The following is a 24,993-nucleotide window of genomic DNA, read 5'->3' as shown; positions in this document are numbered from 1 at the left end:
AAAGAAAAAGCCACTAACAGGGCTGCGACTTCCCATTTATCAACAAATACATCCCTGCTATCTCCCTCCCAGAGCTCTTTTACCAGGTGGCCTGTTGATATACACTTTCATTGGTGATTGCCTGAATTAAAACACTATTCAGCTGTGTGTGAAGAGCCTTTTGTCAGATCAGATTAGTAATCTTTTTTTTCATCATTACCGGGGCCTTGCTTTGGAGGCCTCTATGTGCAGCCAGGGAGGTGACGTACGACTGGAAACTATAGGACTCTATTATGAGCCAGGAATCAGATTGCCCCCCCCCCATCCTTTTATTTTACAAATAGGATTTTTCATGCAGACTGCATACAAATGTCTGACTTTGCAACATTATGCTCTGCAGTGGGTTCATTTAAATTGCCAAAGTGCAGAGGAATACACTGCAAAGTATTACCATTTACATTGAATGCCTACTGTTGGTTTCAGACAGAGCTATATCTGAATTGTTATTAAAAGTTGTTATTTCTATGTTACCCAAAGTCTTTACAAATGAGACTATTTCGAATTTTAAAATCAACCTTTTCACCCGCCAGGAACAGGATGGCGGTATGGGGTGTCGTGGGGCCCCTGGGGGCCCCTGCAGTGCCCATGCCAATGGCATGGGCACTGCAGGGGCCCCCGTAAGAGGGCCCCATAAAGATTTTCAGTGTCTGCTTAGCAGACACTGAAATTCGCGACGGGTGCAACTGCACCCGTCGCACCTTCCCACTCCGCCGGCTCCATTCGGAGCCGGCTTCCTCGTGGGAAGGGGTTTCCCGCTGGGCTGACGGGCGGCCTTCTGGCGGTCACCCGCCAGCCCAGCGGGAAAGCCAGAATGGTCTCCGCGGTCTTTCGACCGCAGAGCGGCCATATGGCGGTTCCCGCCAGGCGGGCGGCTACTGCCGCCCGCCAGCCTCAGAATGAGGCCCTAAGTATCAAGCAATAAAACATATCCCCTTAATACAGAATAGGAGGCCTAAGAGCTTACCATCTGTCCCTAAAGCCATAGCCAGTCCCTTGCTGATGCTTCTAATTTCTGGAGCAAGGACTGAACAAGAGCTCTCAGCCTGGTTCACCTGGTTTCTGGAAGAAATACGATCCCCACACGGGTGTCGAAGAGTGCTCCTGTGTTTTCCACTGTTTGAGATGGAACTAGCAGAAATTTCAGGTGATGTATAAGAAACCAGAATTGCTGCAGAGTCGTCACAGTCAAGGATGTATCTGTAAGAGCCTTTTTTGGGGGGGAGCCGGAATTAACAAAATATCCAAGTAGGGGTGGATGATGATGCCCTGTAATTTCAAAAGGCCAGTTCCAGGAGCCAGGATCCTTGTACAAATCTGAGGAGAAGACGTAAGGCCAAAAGGAAGTACCTCAAAGTGCCAGTGGTGTGGGCCAACTACAAATCTGAGAAACGTCTGCGAAACCCCAGCCAATGGAACATGCAAGTATGCACCCTGAAGGTCTGTCTTTGTTAAAAAGTCCTCTAAAGAGACCAAAAGCATCACCTGTTGGATCATATTCATTTTGAAATGAATTGTCTGAATGTGCCAGTTGAGGAAGCAAAGGTCTACAATCAAATGAAAGTCGACTCTTACTTTCTAGACCAGGAAGACCCAAGAATAGCAACCCAAACCTGTCTCCTGAGGGGGGTACCTTGACGATGAGTCTTTTCATCAGCAAAGAAGCACCGCTCTCCTCCAGGAACCTTCTCTTGACCAATTCCCTTGTCCACTAGGTCTGAAAAAAAATGACTCTCCAGACACGTGTAGCACATTACCCTGTCCTCTTGTTTGGACTACCCATTTGTTGCAAATTGAGGTTGTTCAAAGTTCCTGAAAGAGCAGGAGATGGACCAGCCACAGGAGCTAGGGAATGTCCGGTCTAACCAGAAGGGTTGCTTAGGATCTCTCTTTGCAGTAGTTGAATGGGAAGAATCACAGGCCTCAGAAGGCTTGCGTTGAAAACCAGAATGTTTCTGTAGGAATCTTTCCTACATCATCTGAACAGATCAGACCTTTTTTCTGCTGGACTCCCAAATCTTTTGTTTTGGCTGGAAAGGTTGGACATGCTTCTGACTCATAAAAGATTTTTGAGACTCCCTTCCAGCTTGTTAGAAATGGGGTTTTTGGTTGGCAGTCAGGTTACCCTCTGTCCAAGCAAGAACCCTCACTCTAGTCAGGGTAAGTCACACACAATCCAAATCATCCTGTGCACACCCTCTGGTAGCTTGGCACGTACAGTCAGGCTTAACTTAGAAGGCAATGTGTAAAGTATTTGTGCAATAGATCATACCAAAACACAATATAGCACCACAAAAATACACCACACAGTGTTTAGAAAAATATAGAATATTTATCTGGATATTTGTAGATCAACACAATAAAAGATGCAATAAGAATTTGTAGAAATATCACTGAAAGATGATATAAAGTGTCTTAAGTCTTTAAAAAGCAAACAAAGTCTCTTTCAAACACAAAAAGTACCTGGTTTGGAGTGGAATATCTCCGCAGAGGGCAGCAGAGGAGGAGATGCGTGGAAAAATTGTGTGTGCATCGGTTTCACCCCTTCACACATGGACTTGCGTCGTTATATTTCGCGCGGGGAGACATGCGTCATTCTGCGAGGAGAAAAATGGTGTGTGCGTCGGTTTTGCCCCTTTACACACGGACTTGCGTTGTTATTTTTCACTCGGGGAAGACATGCGTCATTTTCCGGCACGTGGGCTGACTCCTTCTATGGTTCGCGGGATTACCAGATGTCCCAGGGTCTGTGCGTGGAATCCTAGACTTGTTAACCGGCTGCGTGTCGTTCTGGGGAACTGTGCGTGGAATTTTCTTCCTCACGGCAGGCGTCGCGTCGATTTTCTCTCTGGAAGTTGGGCGGCGTTGTCCAGGCAAGGCCGTGCATCGAAGTTCCGGTCGCACCGTAGGCGTCGCGTCGAGCGGCGTTTTTCCGGATCGGCGTGCAGTGAATTTCTCACCACGGAACAAGCTGTGCATCTAATTTTTCAGCACACACGGCGTCCATTTGAAAGAAAGAAGTCTTTTTGGTCCTGAGACTTCAGGAAACAGGAGGCAAGCTCTATCCAAGCTCTTGGAGAGCACTTTTACAGCCAGACAAGAGTTTAGCAAGGTAGCAGGCCAACAGCAAGGCAGCAGTCCTTTGTAGAAAGCAGACAGGTGAGTCCTTTCAACAGCCAGGCAGTACTTCTTGGCAGGATGTAGGTTCTGGTTCAGGTTTCTTCTCCAGCAAGTGTCTGAGGTGGTAGAGCAGAGGCCCTGTTTTATACCCAAATGTGCCTTTGAAGTGGGGGAGACTTCAAAGAGTGGCTTAGAAGTGCACCAGGTCCCCTTTCAGTTCAATCCTGTCTGCCAGGGTCCCAGTAGGGGGTGTGGCAGTCCTTTATGTTAGAGCAGGCCCTCCACCCTCCCAGCCCCGGAAGACCCATTCAAAATGCAGATGTATGCAAGTGAGGCTGAGTACCCTGTGTTTGGGGTGTGTCTGAGTGAATGCACAAGGAGCTGTCAACTAAACCCAGCCAGACGTGGATTGTAAGGCACAGAAAGATTTAAGTGCAAAGAAATGCTCACTTTCTAAAAAGTGGCATTTCTAGAATAATAATATTAAATCCAACTTCACCAGTCAGCAGGATTTTGTATTAACATTCTGGCCATACTAAATATGACCTTCCTGCTCCTTTCAGATCAGCAGCTATGACTTCAATAATGTATGAGGGCAGCCCCAATGTTAGCCTATGAAGGGAGCAGGCCTCACAGTGGTGTAAAAACGAATTTAGGAGTTTTACACTACCAGGACATGTAAACTACACAGGTACATGTCCTGCCTTTTACCCACACAGCACCCTGCTCTAGGGGTTACCTAGGGCACAAATAAGAGGTGACATGTGTAGAAAAACGGGAGTTTTAGGCTTGGCAAGTACTGTTAAATGCCAAGTCGAACTGGCAGTGAAACTGCACACACAGGCCTTGCAATGGCAGGCCTGGGACAAGGTAAGGGGGCTACTTGAGTGGGTGGCACAACCAGTGCTGCAGGCTCACTAGTAGCATTCAATCTACAGGGAAGAAGGAGAACTACCCCGCAAACGTTCCCTGCGATCCAGGCAGAAGCCAGAGACTATTGCCAAGACCCCCACCAGGAATTAAGACTCTCCTGAATGTCACCCTTGTGTCCCACCCTGTCACCCTGTCCACCCTGAACTGCCATTGCTGCCCTTCCTATGCCCCCTTGGACAATGCACCTATCATCCACATAGACTGGACTCTATCCTGGACTTTCCTCCACCACCAACCCATCCCATTGCACATTTCCTCTGCTTATCAGCACTTATATAAACACCCTTTGAAATCAAAAACAAGTATGGAGTATGTCAAATGATTTAACTATGTATTCATTGCACAAGGTATAAACTCTCAATACAACTGTACAGTAATGTATACATAGGAAGGACCTGTAGTTGGATGGAGTCAAAACACCAGGAGTGATAGTGAGGCACAAATATCTGCACATAGAGATGGCAAAGGGTACAGTGAGTGGGCATTGAAGTGGGAAAATCAGCCTGCCAGTGACAATGTCAAACACAAAACTATCAATTAAAAGTGAAGTTACATTGTCTTACCTGTGTGTCATTGGAAGTATTGATGAATTATTGCACTTTTGTTGTCCTCATCGTCATCCTCTGCCTCCTCATCTTCACTGTCCACAGGGTCCACTGCTGCCACAAGCCCATCTCCAGCCTCATCCTCCTTCAGAAAAGGCACCTGGTGACGTAAGGCAAGGTTGTGCAACATACAGCATGCCACAATGATCTGGCAGACCTTCTTGGGTCAGTAGGACAGGGAACCACCTGTGAGATGGAGGCAACAAAATCTAACCTTCAGGAGGCCAAATGTCCTCTCTATAATTCTTCTTGTTTGCCCATGTGCGTCATTGTAATGTTCCTCTGCCCTTGTCCTGGGATTCCTCACAGGGGTCAGTAGCCATGAGAGGTTTGGGTAACCAGAGTCACCTGCAAATATCGAGGGACACACACTAACCCTTAGGGCCCACACCATACCCATACACCAACATCCACTGGCTGGGAACCAGGGCTCACCTATTAGCCAAACCCGGTGCCTATGGAGTTGAGCCATCACATATGGGATGCTGCTTTTCCTCAGGGTAAAGGCATCATGCACAGACCCAGGATACTTTGCATTGACATGGGACATGTACTAGTCCACCAGTCACACTATCTGCACATACATTGAGTGAAAGCTCTTTCGATTTCCTGCTCATTTCTCCAGGGGAGGGGGGACAAATGCAATATGTGTAGCATCAATTGCCCCAATAATGTTGGGGATATGTCCCATTCAATACAAATCAGCTTTCACTGTGGCCAAATCCTCCACCTGGGGGAAAACGATATAGCTGTACATGTGTTTAATCAGGGTAGACAACACTCTGGTCAGCACTTTTGAGAACATTGGCTGTGACATTCCTGCTGCCAAGCCCACTGTCACTTGGAAGGAGCCAGTTGCCAGGAAATGGAGCACAAACAGGACTTGCACAAGAGGGGGGATCCCATGTTGGGCAGGGTCTGATGTAAACTTCATCCAATCAAGCTAGTAGGCATCCACTACTGGGCAGGGGTCGTGGTTGTTCCCTGAGTCTCCACAGGTGAGTCCTTTGACTTCTGAGATCTGTTTCTGCCAGGCTTTTGATGTCGTTGGTACCACCCAGGGGAGAGGTGCTGGTGGCCTGTTGGTCCTTTGGTGGGAACTCCTGTCCACTAGCGGCAGCAGAGGTGGAGGGCTGTTCGGTTGGTTTATCTAGTGGTAGGGGCCCGGTGGTGTGCCACTGCCTCACTCATTGTTTTGGCCATGTCTGCCAGCACCCCTGCAATGGTGGCCAGGGTGTTGTTTATGTCCTTCAAGTCCACCCTTATGCCCAGGTACAGTCCCTCATGCAGCCGCAGGTTCTCCTGAATTTTGTCCAGTATCTGGCCCATCGTCTCCTGGGAACGGTGGTATGCTCCCAGGATCTTGGTGAGTGCCTCCTGGAGAGTCGGTTCCATAGGCCTGTCCTCCCTCTGTCGCACAGCCGTCCTCCCAGCTTCCCTGTTGTCCTGTGCCTCTGTCCACTGAACCGTGTGCCCACTGACCCCAGGTCCCTGATTGACCTGTGTTTGTGGGGTGGCCTGGGGTCCAAGTAGTGGTGGACACACTGCTGATTGACGTGTCCTGGGGACAGAGGTATGGGCCCGCTGGGTGGGTACTGTGCTGGTGTTTCCTGAGGCGGGAGGCTCTGTGGTGGTACAGGACTGTGACTGGGTAACCGACTGTCCGGAGTGTGGTTCTAAAAATTCTGGACCCATGTAATCTGCTTTGCCACAGCAGTACGATTTTAGTATCAAAAGACCGATAATGACTAGTACACTAAGCATGAGCATTTTCGCTCAATTCCAGCAGCGTTTTCACCTCGAAATCGCCATTTTAGTCCTGCACTCGTGGCTCCCATTTTTAAAAGTTGCCCTCACATAGGCTTATAATACAGTCGGATTTGATTCCAAGGACACGTACACCTTGATTGACTTTTCTCTGACCTGGGCAAGCTGGAACCATTGCCTCAGGCCAAACCTGTTTGGCCAGTCCCTCTCCCAGTGGCCGAATCAGATAGCATCAAGGCACACCATGCCATAAAACCCTTATTATCGCTCACACACCCTGCCTAATCTTACTCCCACCTGCACCTGCTCTTTTCTTCTTCTTACTTTACGAGGGGGAGGTGCCCGTTTTTATTGGGGGTCCACACTTATCTGATGTGAAATTCTAGGCCTTGCCGGGTAATTTATTATGGGTTGGATGACATGAAATATGAGGTTTCATCATGACACTGTTTTTTTCCTTTGTAGTGAAGACATGTGAATGACCAACCAAAATGTCAAGAATGTTTGCCTGAAGCTTAAAAAACTGTATATAAGGAAACCTGATTTTGCATTGACACACAGTCTCCTGAGAACATACAAGTCGTGCTGTTGTACTTCTAGGACGCTTGTCAATTGGTTGCAGCCAATAAATTCGATCTTTTACTTCACCTAGAAGACTCTGAGTTTCTGTAGTCTGAATCAGGAAAGTACCCGAGGTCTTTGGGTGTACCCTGGCACCGCTGGGTTACCGGATCAGTACCGGTTCTGAAAAACCCAGTACCTCAGTTGGCACCCAACGTGGGGCGATACCAGCGGTACCGGTCCAAGCCTGAGGTTCGTGAGGAGCTTCGTGTGAAAATTCTGGAGGAAGGCCGCCACTTCATCGACCCCTGCATGTCGACGTGGTCCGAAAGTCTTTGCTGCGAGGTTCCCCGCTTCCCGACGGCTACGAAGGACTGCTGCCCTGGCTATCGCCCTGATTTGGACCCTTGATTTTTGGTAGAGCGAAACGATAAGACGAGTCTTCTGGTGACGTCATTGATATTTTCAGTTAAGTATAAGTGGAGCGTCTCCCAGTCCTTAGTTGGACACTTGGTTTGGTCCTTAGTTGGACACTTGGTTTGGTCCTTAAGTTGGACATTTGGTTTGGTATCCCTTCGGGATCACTTTGATTTGGAACTTGCAAGTACCAAAGCCGAAGGACTCGTGTATTCACGAAACTATCGTAAACGATAATCCTTTGAAGTTTGAAGCTAGACTAGTGAGCGAAGATGCCTGGTCTTAGCAGACTTGGAAATTTGTTTTGTCTTGGTTGTAAAAGGGACTCCCGGTTGGAGGTCTCATGTCCGGTTCCTCCGATTGGAACTCCAACTTATGAACTATATGTGAAGCATGGAGTAGGCCCCATCACAGATAATGAAGTATGGATCCGTTACACCAGAAAAGATGGTGTTTTAAAATGGCCCCAAAATGGTAGCTTTGACACAGAAATCTTAGATAACCTCGAAGTTAGACTTTTTAAGAAGAAAGCCCGGCCGGCAATGTTTGATTCTTTCCGCTTATGGCGTAAGGAAGCCAAGCAAAAGGAAATTAAATTAGCTAAGAAAAATAAGAGAGAAAAAGGTATTTCGATTATGCAAGCTGCTATACAGTTTAAAGATAACGAAGCAGAACAGTTGAATGAGCAGTTGCATAGGCGACACAAAATGACAGAAGATAAATGCTATCCAGTTTTGTCGCCTCTTCAGCAAGATGCAGCAAAAGACTCTGAAAAAGATCCCCTAATGTCGCATTTGCTAAGTTCGCCACCACCCTATGCGCAGAATGCAACGGCACCTCCGCAACCTCTAGTTGCACAACCAGTGGTTGCATTGCCTCCTGCTCCTCCCCAGCACCCACCAGCTATTCTTCAGTTGGTTCCTATTCCTCCGGTGCAGCCTTCTCAAGGGCCACCGGCTTTGACATCTGCTCTGCCTTTACTTCCTACAACTTTGACTACTATAGCGACTACCACTCCTGGTATTGTTTCTGACACTGCTTCTGTCTCTGCCTTGTCTCATTCTGTTTTTCCTCCTGTTCATTTGTCAACCTCTCCCTCTATCCGTCAGAGAATGACAAACACTGTGACTAATCTTTTATCCCCTCTCTTTGGGTCATTAGCTACGACCCCAGTTACAGAGCGTAAGCAATTGCGTAGCCAATTGCCTGATGGTATGGAGAAAGAGACACTGAATTATTTGGCGCATAAATGGGTTACTGAACCAGCGAGATATGAACTAGAGTCTGTTATGGATGTCTTCCATCAGTGGGAAGAACCGAAACAGAGATACGTTTTTGAGAAAATGTGTACTTTTCTTTCTGAGGATTTAGAGGAAAATGGTTTGGAGCCCAATCCGCCTAAGTTGTGTCGTGTACGGTTTGATTTTTCGACAGGTTTGATTGTGGGTTCAGATGTCGAGAAAGCAGTTGTGACGTTATTGTCGTTTAGGACTGAAGGTGTTTCCAGGTTATTGTTTAAATATGATTCTTCTGCTAAAAAGAAAGGGAAACAGTACCCCATGAGAGAAGTTCCCCCACAGTGGAGGGAAGGGGACCCAAATGCTAATCCACCTGTCCTGCCTCACTTCCAGCGTGTATGGGTACACGTTCCATGGAAGCGAGCTGAAGTTTTAGCCCTTAAGCAGACATTGCCTGATCCCCGTAAGAATCCTACAAGGAATTACAAGGAATTGTCACAGACTGCGGGGTCTTGCATTATGAATTTAGCGGACATAGACATGTTGTTTGGGAATGTTGTTCCACAGCCTTTATGGGGAAAGATTCGCCATGCAGACCATGCTCAAGAATTAGGTGACACATGGGCTAATATTGCTGCTGCAGATGCCCGACAAATTGGTGGTGCTAAACCTGAGCCTTTAGTGACAGAACTTCCTGGTAGAATTATTGATTACATGAAAACTATAATGCCTGCGATGCGTGTAAACTGGGATAAATTGTCTGCATGTAAGCAAAAGAAAGAAGAAACGGTATCAGATTTCTTCACCAGGTTTGAAGAAACGTTTGTGGACCACAGTGGTCAAGATATGAGCACGGAAGGTGGTCAACGTTTGTTCGTCGATAAATTTGTGCATAATCTGCTTCCTGAGTTGTGTAAAAAGTTAAAAGATTCAGAAAGTTCTTGGGCAGTTTCCTCTTCAGCGCAGATATTGGCTACTGCACAATACTACGAAAATAGAGATAAAGATGAGAGAGATAGAGTAGAGAAGAAAACAAAAGATTTGAAAACGAAGGTTCTGTTACAACAAGCGTACCCGCCACATGGTGGTCAGAATAGTGGTGCACAGAACAACTATCAGAATAACTATCAGCCCCAACCGTTTCAGAGAAACTCGCAAAGAGCCGAGTATGCTCAACCACGTATCCCAGTAGGTCCCAATCAGTGTTCATATTGCAAGGAAGAGGGTCATTTGAAGTATAGTTGCCCTGCTTTGCTACAGCGCGCAAATGGTACTTCCGGTTTAAGAGGTCGAGGTGTTCCACAAGCACCTAGAGGAAGAGGACGTGGATATGTTCCCCAGAAAGCGCGCCCATTCCTCCCTCAAAACTCAATGAACAGATTTGATCAACAGGTTAATGCATCCGGTAGGACGGCTCAGTACTATACTGATGATTACTATACAGAGGGTGAGCATTTGGACAGTAATGATTGCTAGGACAGCCATAGACAAAGAGAGGGAGTTGTTTCAGTTCCAGTAGATCAGAGAGGGCCTTATGTTGAGGTGATTGCATCAGGTGTGTCAGAACATTTTCTGTTGGATACTGGTGCTACCAAGAGTTCTATTATGCACTCAAAACTCCCTGGCGCACCTTTGTCTGGCGAAACAAATGTATCAGTAGGTTTTTCCGGCGCCCCAGTTAGAAATCCGATTTCTAACCCTATATCTCTTTCTGTTGGACCTTGTAAATTTGAAACACCCCTTATTTTGACGACAGGTTGTGGCGAGGTCACAAAAGAAACGGCAAGGAATGTGATGAGCCGAATGTATGTCGCGGGCCCTGCAAGATGGATTGTTGATGTTGGAATGTGTGAAGACACGATAGAAAGCGTGAAGTCGATTCAAGCTGAAGCCACAGAGAGAGAATTGAGTGTGTGGAGAGAAAGTACGGGTAAATTGGATATGAATGGTTGTTGGGTCGAGTTGTCAGAACATCAAAGATGGTTGCTACCCGATGCGTATGTGCTTGCAGTAGTTACAATGGCTCATGGAATGGCTCACATCAGTGTGAAAGGAATTTGTAAGTTGTTGGCCCCAGTATGGCAAAATACAGGAATTCCCAAGTGCGCAGAAAATGTGGTTAGAAATTGCATGGTATGCCTGAAACACAACCCTGGTAGAGGAACCCCAACTCCAGCTGGTCATTTTGCACCTCCTACGTATCCGTTTGAGGTTTTGCAGCTAGATTTCATCCACATGGAGAGGTGCAACAACTTAAAATACGTACTCGTTGTTGTTTGTGCCTTTTCAAGATGGGTGGAAGCCTATCCCCTAAAAGACAATACTGCGCTATCCACAGCCAAAGCCCTTGTGAAAGAGTTCTTCCCTAGATTCGGAATGCCGAGAATGATCTGGAGTGACAATGGAAGTGAATTTGTGGGTCAAGTGATGAAGAAAGTATGCGAAGGGCTAGCCATCAACCAAAAGTTTCACGCTGCAAATCACCCCCAATCAGCTGGATTAGTAGAGTGCTATAACGGCACTCTAAAGCTAAAATTGGCCAAGATACAAGCGAGCTCTGGTCTCAAATGGCCTGACGCTCTACCCTTAGCACTCCTATCAACCAGAATGACTGTGCATTCACGAGTGAAACTTAGTCCTTACGAAATAGTCTTTGGCCGCCCGGCCAATATATGGGGAGTGCCTAGGCCCAAGAAGTTCAGCGAGATAGAGCATCCTGTCTTGCTTGACTATTTGTATGAATTGACGGCTAAATTGCGTGTCTTACATCAACAGGTCCACAACACCTTGCCTCCGGTCTCTGAATCTCCAGGTCATCCTATTGAGCCTTGATCCTGGGTTTTAATAAAGAACTTTCAGCGAACCAAAAACGAGCAGCCCAGGTGGACCGGACCGCACCTCGTTCTTCTCTCCACAAGATCAGCTGTTCGAGTAGAAGGGAAGAAACACTGGATCCATGGGACCCATTGCAAAAGGGTACCCCTACCTCTGCCATGTGACCGGTGGGTCCAGGAAGGTGTCGCCGACTCAGAGACTGAAACCGTGCCACGTTTTTTGCCTTTCAGCGATGCACGAATAAAAGGAACACTCACTGAGAAAGAAAGTGATGACATTTTTCAATCAGCAGTATCACCGTCAGTTCGATTGGACACTACAGAACCTGAACTCCTTTTTCAGGACCACACGATACCTGGGACTAACCGTTATGATCTACGACCAAGATTAAAGGACAAATAAAATAGTTTACTTTTCTTCTCTTTAGCAAAGTTCTCCAATATGGAAAATTATTTTTGAATGACTTTTTGTATTTTTTTAACCTCCATCCGGGTTCAGCTGTAGGATCGTGGCTGAAAAGACTTAGGGGGGTAGCCTGTGGACACAAGGTCTACAGGTCTGGTTTGTTCTAGGGCGGCCTGGAACATTCAGAACACTCCTAAGTGAAGTAAACCAACCGCCACGAGCGGCAACGGTTAGAGGATGGAATCTTTCCAAAATGGAGAACATGTTAAAAGACTGAGTTTCAAGAAGAGAATATGTGAAACGATAACCAGGAAACGGTTTTTGCTGCTGTGCATTTTTATGTTATTTAGTATACTTATGTTTTTTATAGGATATATTTTATTCTGTTTTAATGTGATATTGGCACCCACTACCTCGTCTGCACCTCCTCCTTCCACTGTTTCCCCACATTCTTTTCAACTCCTCCCTAAACATGAATCTGCTAGGAGACTAGAGTTCATTAATAACTCCTTCATCCAGCTTTTGCACCAACACCAACTAGTGATAAATACAACTAACTGTTGGGTGTGTGGCCTTATGCCTCACACAGCAGATAAAGGTATCCCTTATCTGATCCTGCCTTTCAGCCACAATGGTTCCGTGTGGGCATTCAGAACGATATTCATCTATGCACACTACCCCCTACGTTTTGCGGAAGACAACCCTACGAAAAATGCTTTAGTTAAAGATATCATAGACATGATGAAGGACAATATCCTCTACGAGACTATCCCCAGAGATGAGACGATGGCATATATAGGATGGAACATGACCGGATATGAAGCCACAATGAGTGAGAAACAGCAAGCTAAAATATCTTCCCTGATTTGGGTTGTACCCCATCAGGGTCACCTGTGTCTGCAAGGTACTGGCAAGAATCCCAGAGCTCAGCTAGGGGAAAGCGTCTGCACTGAGACATATGTCTTCGCATCTCAGACCTCCCCTCCGCTCTTGGCAGCTAAGGGTACCTATTTCATCTGCAATGATAGAGCCTTTACATGGTTGCCCCTGACTTTTCGGGCACATGCTTCGTTTCATTCCTGTTGCCCCCTACCTACACAGCAGCGGCAGATTACCACAAGACAAGGATAGTTAGAGGCGTCTTCAGTGAAGAAGACACTGCAGGACAAGAATTTGGGGACTTTGTAAAGGGTTTTCTGCCGTTCTGGGGACAAATAAGTAACAGCAGGAGTATAAGGCAATTGATAAGAGTGGTTGAATCCACCGTGGCTGAAACCGCTGGTGCCCTTGGTAACTTGACTGCTGAGCTCCAGTCGGATCGTCTTATGACCCTTCAGAACAGGGTCGCATTAGATGTCATCCTTGCAGACCGGGGTGGAGTATGTACATTGATCCAGTCGAGTTGCTGTGTTTTTGTTCCAGATAACGCTCCAACAGTATACCAGGCCATCTCCAAATTGCATAGAATTTCCGAATCTATTCATTTAGATAAAGGAGATTGGTCATTAATGGGATGGTTCTGGGAACTGATATCAGCATGGGGATGGAAGATTCTAATGGTCATTGGAATGATATTGGCCATTCTTTTTCTGTTCTGTCTATGCGTGCAGTGTGCTCCTGCGATATGTGGTTTCTGTGTTACATCATGCATAAGGAAACCTGCACCAAGAGACGAGCTAAATACTAGGATGATGTTACAGCAACATCTCAACGACTTTAGAAACATAGACCTGGACTCAGATTAGCATGAGAATAGGTTTATTGCCTATGTAAGGGCAAAAGGAGGGTTTGTGGTTCTAAAAATTCTGGACCCATGTAATCTGCTTTGCCACAGCAGTACGATTTTAGTATCAAAAGACCGATAATGACTAGTACACTAAGCATGAGCATTTTCGCTCAATTCCAGCAGCGTTTTCACCTCGAAATCGCCATTTTAGTCCTGCACTCGTGGCTCCCATTTTTAAAAGTTGCCCTCACATAGGCTTATAATACAGTCGGATTTGATTCCAAGGACACGTACACCTTGATTGACTTTTCTCTGACCTGGGCAAGCTGGAACCATTGCCTCAGGCCAAACCTGTTTGGCCAGTCCCTCTCCCAGTGGCCGAATCAGATAGCATCAAGGCACACCATGCCATAAAACCCTTATTATCGCTCACACACCCTGCCTAATCTTACTCCCACCTGCACCTGCTCTTTTCTTCTTCTTACTTTACGAGGGGGAGGTGCCCGTTTTTATTGGGGGTCCACACTTATCTGATGTGAAATTCTAGGCCTTGCCGGGTAATTTATTATGGGTTGGATGACATGAAATATGAGGTTTCATCATGACACTGTTTTTTTCCTTTGTAGTGAAGACATGTGAATGACCAACCAAAATGTCAAGAATGTTTGCCTGAAGCTTAAAAAACTGTATATAAGGAAACCTGATTTTGCATTGACACACAGTCTCCTGAGAACATACAAGTCGTGCTGTTGTACTTCTAGGACGCTTGTCAATTGGTTGCAGCCAATAAATTCGATCTTTTACTTCACCTAGAAGACTCTGAGTTTCTGTAGTCTGAATCAGGAAAGTACCCGAGGTCTTTGGGTGCACCCTGGCACCGCTGGGTTACCGGATCAGTACCGGTTCTGAAAAACCCAGTACCTCAGGAGATCCCCGATGGGCCAGGTTGTTCATCCTGATCCAGGCGTCCAGAGTTACTGTCATCACTGTGGGCCTCTTCTGGGGGGGGGACTGGATGTTGCTGGCACCTCCTCCCGTTGACGTTGGCTGGGGACTTGTGGGCATGTAAATGCAGTGTTATTGTTACTGTGTGTGACATCTTGTGCATGGATCTTTTGCCCTTTAAGGTTGTTTTTGCCCTGGCAGCTTTGCCTTGTGTACGTTGTTATTTGGTGGGCTAGCTGTTTCACACTAGTGTGCATATTTTAGTGATAGATGTCCATGCAGGTCTGTGATGGGTGTCCATGTATTTGTGTTGCATGCAGGGCTTGGTATTGGGATGGGTGGGTTGTGATGGTGGGGTGTGTGGGGGGGTGGAGTGATGGGAGTGAGGGTAAGGGTGGGGGTATCGTGATGGCATGCAGGTAGGGGGGTGATAGTAATAGAGACTTGACTTAGCAGAGTCCAGTCCTCCTCCTACTCCTGCCAAGCCCTCAGGATGCATGATTGCCAAGACTTGCTCCTCTCATGTTGTTAGTTGTGGGGGAGGAGGTGGGGGTCCACCGCCAGTCCTCTGTACAGCTAGTTGGTGTCTTGGTGCCACGGAACAAACCTTCCCCATAGGTCGTTCACCTCTTCCTGATGTCATCCTTAGTTCTGGGGTGCGGTTCCATGGCGTTCAACCTATCCACAATTCTTCACCATAGCTCCATCTTCCTCGCAATGGATGTCTGCTGTACCTGTTATCCGAATAGCTGTGGCTCTACCCAGATGATTTCCTCCACCATGACCCTTAGCTCCTCCTCTGAGAACCTGGGGTGTCTTTGTGGTGCCATGGGTGTAGTGTGAGTGGTGTGGGTGAGGATGTGTAGGGTGATGTGTGGGGTATGTAATGTAAGGTGCGTGGATGGTGTATAGGTGATGGTGGTGTGTGCCTGTGGTCTTGCTATCTCTCTTGTGGCACTTGTTTATATTCGTAAAGCGTTGAGGGTAATATGTGTGTGTGCTTGTATAGTGGTGTGGGTGTGTGGGTGTAGTGTGTGAATGGGTGTCAGGTGTGTGTAGTTTTAATTGTCCTATGTGGTGTTGTTTTGTATGTGTGTGTGTATTTTGAGCGCAGCGGTATGTACAGCAAATGGTTTACTGCCATTGAATGTCCGCTGTGGTGAATCTTGGGTCATAATGTTGTGGGCGTAGTTCTGTTGGCGTAATGGTGTGGGTTTTGCTACCACCAGTTTATCACCAGCCTTTGGGCTGGCAGACTTGTGTGTGTGGCTGTATAGTGATGGATTGCTGCGGTATGTGGCGGCAGTCAGCATGGCAATAAGCAGTACTTACAACCAATGTCATAATGATGGCCATAATATCTGACAGGAACATCGCCTGGATTTCTATTTGCCCCGATAACAGTGAACAATCCTCACCTTCTTAGACTGCTGAGGAGAGTGATTGAAAATCTTTAACTAATGACTGGGAAATATTCACCCCACAAATCTCAGAAGGTAAACAAAAGGCTGAGTCCAGCATGGGCTCTCTTAAGAGACACCTCTACCTTCTTATCCACAGGATCAATCAAGGTGGCATCTTCAGTAAGTATAGAGGGTCAAAAGGAGAGGTTCAAGATTCTGAATTTGCAGTAACCGTCTCTCTGTCTCTCTCTGAGCAAGAGGATAAAGTCGCTCCGTGAACCTAGGTACAGAAACCATTTCTGGATCTCTCCATTTATGTATCAAAAGAGTTTGGATGGAAGGCATTACTGCTAACTAAGGGACAAAAATAGTTGGAATTGCCTGAACCTCAAAGAGAAGGCCTCATGCAGCATGCGGTGGCCCTTTAGCTAAAGAGGAGGCCAGGCAACTGACCCTTAAAATCCACTTCTTTGTCCTGGCTACAATGTGGTCCCTTCAAAGCTTCTCTCAGGTCACAGGCAACAGGTCCAGCAATTTCTGTTCTTCCACAGGTCCCAAGAACATTCTGAAGAGAGTGGTTTGGGGTGCTAAATCTATGCCTAGCACCAGCCAGTGGATGACCCTAGCCCCTTCTGAAGAAGTGAGTGTTTGCTGTCTTGTAAACAATCCCACAGTTTGCCTCACTCCTAAAATCCATAATGGAGGAACCCTTCCTTCTTTCTGTAAAGCATGTGTGTCAACAAAAAGGAGTGGTCAGGGATTGGTGCCTGCCTCACTAGGATGACAAAAGCTGGACCTTTCCATGTGTCACTTAACATTTACATGTGATGGGGAGGTCCCTTTGAAGTAAATTCATCTTCTGGGCATACTCAAACTGGTCTTCTTACTGGGCAAAGAGAAAAACATCTTACCACCTCAATGTCACTGTCTTTGCATTTTTGCACACCTCATCAGGGCAAATGGAAATTAGCCTCCAGGGGCTCCAGACAGGAAAAACGTAATTTCCAAAAAGTTACTTTTCTTTAATATTTATTAAAAATCCAACTTTACTGTTGTGCTTGGTTTTCAATAAAGATAAGAAGGAGTTGTTTGTTCATGTTTCTAGCTGCTCACAATCTATAGACAGCAGAATTAATATTTATTATTATTTCCCATTGTTTCTTTATGGACAGGTCAGTGACTTCCTACAATGAAAATAGCTGTGGGTGCTTGTCACTTACCCTCCAGGCCCTGGGTGCATTTTGTACATTTTATACTAGAGATTTACAGGGACTGTATTTTTTTTGTAATCTGTTTTATTAAATTCAACACACATTGCCGATAACAATTGCAAAACTGGGTTGTCATACACCACATTGCTAAAAAGCTAAAACATGACACCAAGCAGTATGTGCATGCAGTACTATTACATTACATCACCGTAGTTGCATTATGTGTGCTCCATAGATTATTTACCACCTTCAACATTCCGGTTCACTGTAAGACATTTCAAGTGATGATTTTATTAATTCCCTCAGTGTTCGTCCCTGCAACCCAGTCTAATGCTCGGACAGTCAAATGAGTTGTCCTTCTCACATTATTCCCTCTTGATCCATTTTTGGATAATTAGTGTTGTCGGTACTTTAGTCTGTTTCAAGTCCACCCAGAACGATCCGTTACTTAAAGAACATTGTCAAAGTTTGCCGTATCTTAGTACAGATTCACCTTCAGGTCACTCACCACCAGTCTGTCTTGGGGAGGTATAACAGGCCTAAACTCATTTTGGTATTCTGCCTGCCATTTGTTTAATCACGGCAGGCGCTCATCATTTTTAGCTTCCAATTTTGTCACTAATGTTTCCCATGTGTCATAGCCTGTGCGTAAATGACCCCTGTCACATAAGGATCGTAGTACACGTGTTTCCAAGTGTGCCTGTTTTAGTGCTATAATATGCCAGTCGGACAAATCTGGTGGACGAGATGCCTTCCATCTCATAGCAATTAATTGTACATGATGAACGCTAAGTTGGCAAACTTATGAATATGTATGTGCTGTTTGGATCTAGGGCATAATCCCAAAAGATAGTAATTCCGGGTTAGGGGCAAATATGTGGTCTGTTATGTCTGCCACTATGCTTTGCCATACTCTTTGCAGCGGAGCACATTCCCATACCATGTGGTAAAAGCGGGCTGCAGAGAGCCCACAACAAGGACATACCAGGCAGTATGCAGGGTACATGCATTGAATACGATATGAGGATAGATACGTCTGGTGAACAAAGTTAAATTGTGTGTAGCGAAATCTAGGATTCCGAGACACTTTCTGCACTTGCTGGAGAGCCTCATTCCACTGTTTGGCTCAGGAAGGTCCGAATTCCATCTGTGCAGTGCTGCCTCAGGTTGTGTGTCATCAGTGCTCGACAATGCTCTATGGATGTTAGTGATGACTTTTTTGAACCACTGTCTGATAACAGTATATGTAAGGCAGGAGAGATCCTGGGCACCTTGTCCCCATGAGTCTATGCAGTTCTAATTAGCTGACATATAGCGTGGTAAGTGATAAAATGTCCCGGTCCCAAAAAAGTAAGATCCATAATAGCTTCAAATGACATCAAGGCGCCATCCTCGAAGCAGTCCCCCACAGTCTCTATCCTCGCCTCTACCCAGGGAGTAGTGGAATGAGATCTGAATAATTGTGTACCTCCCGGTATTTGGCCTATCGGGATGAGGGATGAACATGGGGGTGTTAGATTTCACGTCCTGTATATGTCTTTGCCATTTGGTGTGCGCTGCCATCAGTAAAAGGTTGTCTCCAATTCGTTTTGGTGTATGTTCAGATAACCATGTACACAAGGGGATATCTCCCAGGTGCGTCCGTACCCATGATGCCTCAAGTTTCTCAGGTATTCTTATTCAATATAACAGCCACTGTAAGTGTGCTGCAGCATAATAGTATTAAAAGTTTGAGGCGCCCAGTCCTCCCTTCTGTAGCAGGCGTTGCAGGGTTGTGAGTGCAACTCGGTGTCTGTCTCGTCCCCAGATGAGCCCCAGTAGTAAACTATTGAGTTCATGAAATAAACTCTTAGGGGCAATTATGGGCAATGCTACAAAGTAGTATAAGAGCCTTGGTAGAATCAACATATCCGCTATTGCCACCCTACTCAAGGGAGAGAGAGGCAGTGAGCTCCAAAATTGGAGCGAACCTTTCATAGAGCGAAGCGTGCGTCCCAGGTTACCGTCCCTCAGAATATGTACCTTATGATATATTTGGATGCTGTTAGAAATGGGGTTTTTGGTTGGCAGTCAGGTTACCTCCTGTCCAAGCAAAAGCCCTCACTCTAGTCAGGGTAAGTCACACACTATCCAAGATTATCCTGTGCCCACCCTCTGGTAGCTTGGCACGAGCAGTCAGGCTTAACTTAGAAGGCAATGTGTAAAGTATTTGTGCAATAAATCATACAATACCACCATATAGCACCACAAAAATACACCACACAGTGTTTAGAAAAATATATAATATTTATCAGGATAATTGTAGGTCAAAAAGAATAAAGTTGCAATGGAAAATTGTAGAAATATCACAGGGAAGTGATATAAATTGTCTTAGGTCTTTAGAATGCAATACAGTGTCTTTCAAGCACAAAGTACCTGGTTTCTGGTGGAAAATCTCCTCAGAGGGCCACAGGAGAAGAGATGCGTGGAAAAAGGGGTGTGTGCGTCGATTTCTCCTCAGCACACACAGACTTGCGTCGGTCTTTTCCACGCGGGGAAGTCGGGCGTCGTTTTCCGGCGCGCAGACAGTCTCCTTTTGTGGATCGCGAGGATTACCAGATGTCCCGGGTCTGTGCGTGGATTCTCCTGCTTGTTTTCCGGCTGCGCGTCGTTCTGCGGGGCTGCGCGTCGAAGTTTCGATCTCACGGTAGGCGTCGCGTCGATTTCTCCTTGGAAGTCGGGCGGCGTTGTCCTTGCGAGGCCGTGCGTCGAAAGTTTGGTCTCACGGCAGGCGTCGCGTCGATTTCTCCTTGGAAGTCGGGCGGCGTTGTCCTTGCGAGGCCGTGCGTCAAAGTTTCGCACTCACGGTGGGCGTCGCGTCGATTTCTCCTGGAAAGTCGAGCGGCTTTGTCCTTGCGAGGTTGTGCGTCGAAGTCTCGATCGTCCCGAGGGCGTCGCGTCGATCAGCGTCGGTGTGCGGCGTTTTTCTCGCCGCGAAACAAGCTGTGCGTCGAAATTTTCGGCGCACGGAGCGTCCAAGTGAAAGGAAGAAGTCTTTTTGGTCCTGAGACTTCAAGGAACAGGAGGCAAGCTCTATCCAAGCCCTTGGAGAGCACTTTCACAGCCAGACAAGAGTTCAGCAAGGCAGCAGGGCAACAGCAAGACAGCAGTCCTTTGTGGAAAGCAGACAGGTGAGTCCTTTGAGCAGCCAGGCAGTTCTTCTTGGCAGGATGTAGTTTCTGGGTCCGGTTTCTTCTCCAGCAAGTGTCTGATGAGGTAGGGCAGAGGCCCTGTTTTATACCCAAATGTGCCTTTGAAGTGGGGAAGACTTCAAAGAGTGGCTAAGAAGTGCACCAGGTCCCCTTTCAGTTCAATCCTGTCTGCCAGGGTCCCAGTAGGGGGTGTGGCAGTCCTTTGTGTGAGGGCAGGCCCTCCACCCTCCCAGCCCAGGAAGACCCATTCAAAATGCAGATGTATGCAAGTGAGGCTGAGTACCCTGTGTTTGGGGTGTGTCTGAGTGAATGCACAAGGAGCTGTCAACTAAACCTAGCCAGACGTGGATTGTAAGGCACAGAAGGATTTAAGTGCAAAGAAATGCTCACTTTCTAAAAGTGGCATTTCTAGAATAGTAATATTAAATCCGACTTCACCAGTCAGTAGGATTTTGTATTACCATTCTGGCCATACTAAATATGACCTCCCTGCTCCTTTCAGATCAGCAGCTGCCACTTCAACAGTGTATGAGGGCAGCCCCAATGTTAGCCTATGAAGGGAGCAGGTCTCCCAGTAGTGCAAAAACGAATTTAGGAGTTTTACACTACCAGGACATATAACTACACAGGTACATGTCCTGTCTTTTACCTACACAGCACCCTGCTCTAGGGGATACCCAGGGCACACATTAAGGGTGACTTATATGCAGAAAAAGGGGAGTTCTAGGCTTGGCAAGTACTTTTAAATGCCAAGTCGAGGTGGCAGTGAAACTGCACACACAGGCCTAGCAATGGTAGGCCTGAGACAAGAAAAAGGGGCTACTTAAATGGGTGGCACAATCCGTGCTGCAGGTCCACTAGTAGCATTTAATCTATATGCCCTAAGCACCTGGAGTGCACATGACTGGGGACTTATAAGTAGATTAAATAGTTCAATCAGGTATGATCCAAAGTTACCATGCTTACAGAGAGAGAGCATATACACTTTATCACTGGTTAGCAGTGGTAAAGTGCGCGGAGTCTAAAAACCAGCAAAAACAGTATCCAAAACGAGGAGGGAGGCAGGCAAAAAGTTAGGGGTGACTACCCTAAGGCTGTCAGGTCTAACATGTGTCCCCCCCAGCTGAAAGTGGGGAGAGCTACCCGACCTCCTGGGAGCTCTCATCGCTAAGGCGGAAGTACCTGGAGAGACCATCAGCATTGGCGTGGTCAACCCCTGGGCGATGTTCCACCGTAAAGTCCATCCCCTGTAGGGAAATGGACCCCCTCAGAAGTTTTGGATTCTCACCCCTCATCTGCATGAGCCATCTGAGGGGCCTGTGGTCTGTCTGAACTAGGAAGTGAGTCCCAAACAGGTAGGGCCTCAGCTTCTTCAGTGCCCAGACCACAGCAAAAGCTTCTCTTTCAATAGCACTCCACCTCTGTTCCCGTGGTAATAGCCTTCTGCTAATAAAGACTACCGGTTGATCTTGGCCCTCCTCATTTAGCTGTGCTAGGACTGCCCCTATGCCATGCTCTGAAGCGTCTGTCTGCACGATAAATTCCTGGGAGTAGTCAGGGGCCTTGAGCACGGGGGCCGTGCACATGGCTTCCTTTAGGGCGTCAAAGGCTTTCTGACAAGCCTCTGTCCAATTCACCAACCTAGGTTGCTTCTTGGACGTGAGTTCTGTCAAGGGGGACACAATGGTACCATAGCCCTTGACAAACCTGCGGTAGTATCCGGTGAGGCCTAAAAAGGCTCTCACCTCAGTCTGGGTTCGAGGTGGTTGCCAGGCCTTGATAGTTTCGATCTTGGCCTGGAGTGGCTGCACCTTGCCACCACCTACTAGGTGTCCCAAGTACACCACGGAACCCTGCCCAATCTGGCACTTACTAGCCTTGATGGTCAGGCCTGCCTGTTGCAGGGCCTGAAGCACCTCCTTGAGGTGGAGCAGGTGTTCCTCCCAGCTGGAACTGTAGACAGCTATGTCATCCAGGTAGGCTGCACAGAAGGCATCCTTGCCAGCCAGGACCCCGTTAACCAACCGTTGGAAGGTAGCGGGGGCATTTTTCAATCCAAACGGCATCACCCGGAACTGGTAATGGCCGTCAGGGGTGGAAAAGGCGGACCTTTCCTTAGCCCCCTCAGTCAGGGCGATCTGCCAGTACCCTGAAGTAAGATCAAACGTACTCAGGAACTTGGCAGCGCCTAGCCTGTCCACGAGCTCATCAGCTCGGGGGATGGGGTGAGCATCAGTCCGTGTGACTGAGTTGAGACCCCGGTAGTCCACGCAGAACCGGAGTTCTGGCTTCGCGCCTGGGGCAGTAGCCTTGGGGACCAACACCACTGGGCTGGCCCAGGGACTACTGGACTTCTCAATAACCCCTAGCGTCAACATCTTGGAGACCTCCTCCTTGATGCTGGCCTTCACCTTATCTGACAACCTGTAAATTTTGTTCTTCACAGGGAGACTGTCACCGGTGTCAATATCATGAACACAGAGGTGGGTCAGTCCCGGAGTAAGGGAGAAGAGGGGGGAGAACTGCTCCAACAGCTCATAGCAGTCTCCTTTCTGGTTTAGAGTCAGGGAGTCAGACAGAATGACCCCGCTTACGGACCCATCACCTTCTTGGGCAGAGAGGAGGTCAGGGAGAGGTTCACTCTCCTCTTCCATTCCTTCATCTGTGACCAGAAGCATGTTGATCTCCGACCTCTCAAAATGAGCTTTTAGTCGGTTCACGTGGAGCACCCTTAGGGGGTTCCTAGGGGTTTGGAGGTCCACTAGGTAAGTGGCCTCCCCTTTCCGCTCCTTTATTTCAAATGGGCCAGACCAGCGGTCCTGGAGAGCTCTGGGCTCTACTGGCTCCATTACCCACACTTTGTCTCCAGGTTGAAACTCTACCAGAGTGGCCTTCTGGTCATACCATTGTTTCATCACCTCTTGACTGGCCTCCAGGTTACTTTGGGCCTCTTTCCAGAAGCGGGTCATCTGATTGCGGAGGGCCAACATGTAGCTGACCACGTCCTGAGGGGGTGTCTTTGGAGCGTTCTCCAATCCCTCCTTGACAATGCTTAAGGGTCCCCTGACGGGGTACCCATAGAGAAGCTCAAAGGGACTGAACCCTACCCCCCTCTGGGGGACCTCTCTGTAAGCAAAGAGAAGGCATGGTAAGAGGACGTCCCATTTACGCCTCATGGCCTCAGGGAGGCCACCAATCATGCCTTTCAGGGTCTTGTTGAATCTCTCCACAAGCCCATTAGACTGGGGGTGATAGGGTGTGGTGAACTTGTAGGTTACACCACACGCATCCCACAGATGCTTCATGTACGCGGACATGAAGTTAGTGCCTCTGTCAGACACTATCTCCTTGGGGAATCCCACACGGGTAAATATCCCCATCAGGGTTCTGGCTACCACCGATGCAGTTATGGTCCTCAGAGGGATTGCCTCTGGGTACCGGGTGGCATGGTCCACCAAAACCAGGATAAACCTGTTGCCTAAGGCAGTTTTGGGGTCCAAGGGGCCAACAATGTCGACGCCCACCCTTTCAAAGGGGGTGCCAACGACAGGAAGTGGAATCAGGGGGGTTTTAACCCTCTTTCCTGCTTTACCACTAGCCTGGCAGGTAGGACAAGCCCTGCAGAATTTGTCTGAGTGTGTCCTCATTTTGGGCCAGTGAAAGTGGGTGACAAGCCTGTTGAAGGTCTTGTCTTGTCCCAAATGTCCTGCCAGGGGAATGTCGTGAGCCAGACCCAGTAGGAAGGCTCGGTAACATTGGGGGACCACCAGCACACGTGCTGCCCCAAAGACCGGAACCCTAGGCTCACTGTAGAGGAGATCATTCTCCCAATATAGGTGGTGATTGCCAGAGGCGTCACCTGCTGCCTGGTTTAAGGCTTGTTTCCTCAACCCTTCTAGAGTGGGACACTCTTTCTGCGCCTTGCAGAATTCCTCCCTGGTGGGTCCACCCTCAACTTGCCAGCCAGCAAGCTCTGGTAAGTCACCTAGGGTGGCAATGTCTTCCCCAGTTGGCTCGGGAGTCTCCTCCTCAGGAGCCCCGTCAGCCACTGTGGGAACTTCTGGGGCCGGTTTCCCGCGCCCCTCGTCCCTCCTCTTGGCAGCTCCCTGGGCCATCGTTCCAGGCTCCAGATGCCCTTGACTTCCCTCTCGGTCAGCCATGGACCGGGTGGTCATGCAGACCCACTCAGGTAACCCTAACATCTCCAGGTGAGATCTGAGCTCTACTTCTTTCCAAGCAGTATGCTCTAGATCATTGCCTAACAGACAATCTACAGGCATGGCAGGACTCACAGCTACTTTCAGAGTACCAGAGACCCCCCCCCACTCAAAGGGAACCCGAGCCACCGGTAGGTGACTCTCGCGATTGTCAGCGACTATGACCTGGTGGAATGTATTAGGGATTATCTGCTCTGTGGACACCAGCTGACTCTTGATAGTAGTCATACTGGCTCCTGTGTCACGCAGAGCCTCCACCTTCTGCCCATCAATGAGGACCCACTGCCGGTACTTGGAAGTATTTTTAGGCATGTGGACCTTGGACATCATTTCTCCTTCTCCCAGGGACACTAGGGAAATCTCTACCTGCTCCCCAAAGCTAG

Source organism: Pleurodeles waltl, chromosome 7 (assembly GCF_031143425.1).
Source record: "Pleurodeles waltl isolate 20211129_DDA chromosome 7, aPleWal1.hap1.20221129, whole genome shotgun sequence".
Taxonomy (NCBI): domain Eukaryota; kingdom Metazoa; phylum Chordata; class Amphibia; order Caudata; family Salamandridae; genus Pleurodeles; species Pleurodeles waltl.
This window is presented reverse-complemented; position numbering follows the sequence as displayed.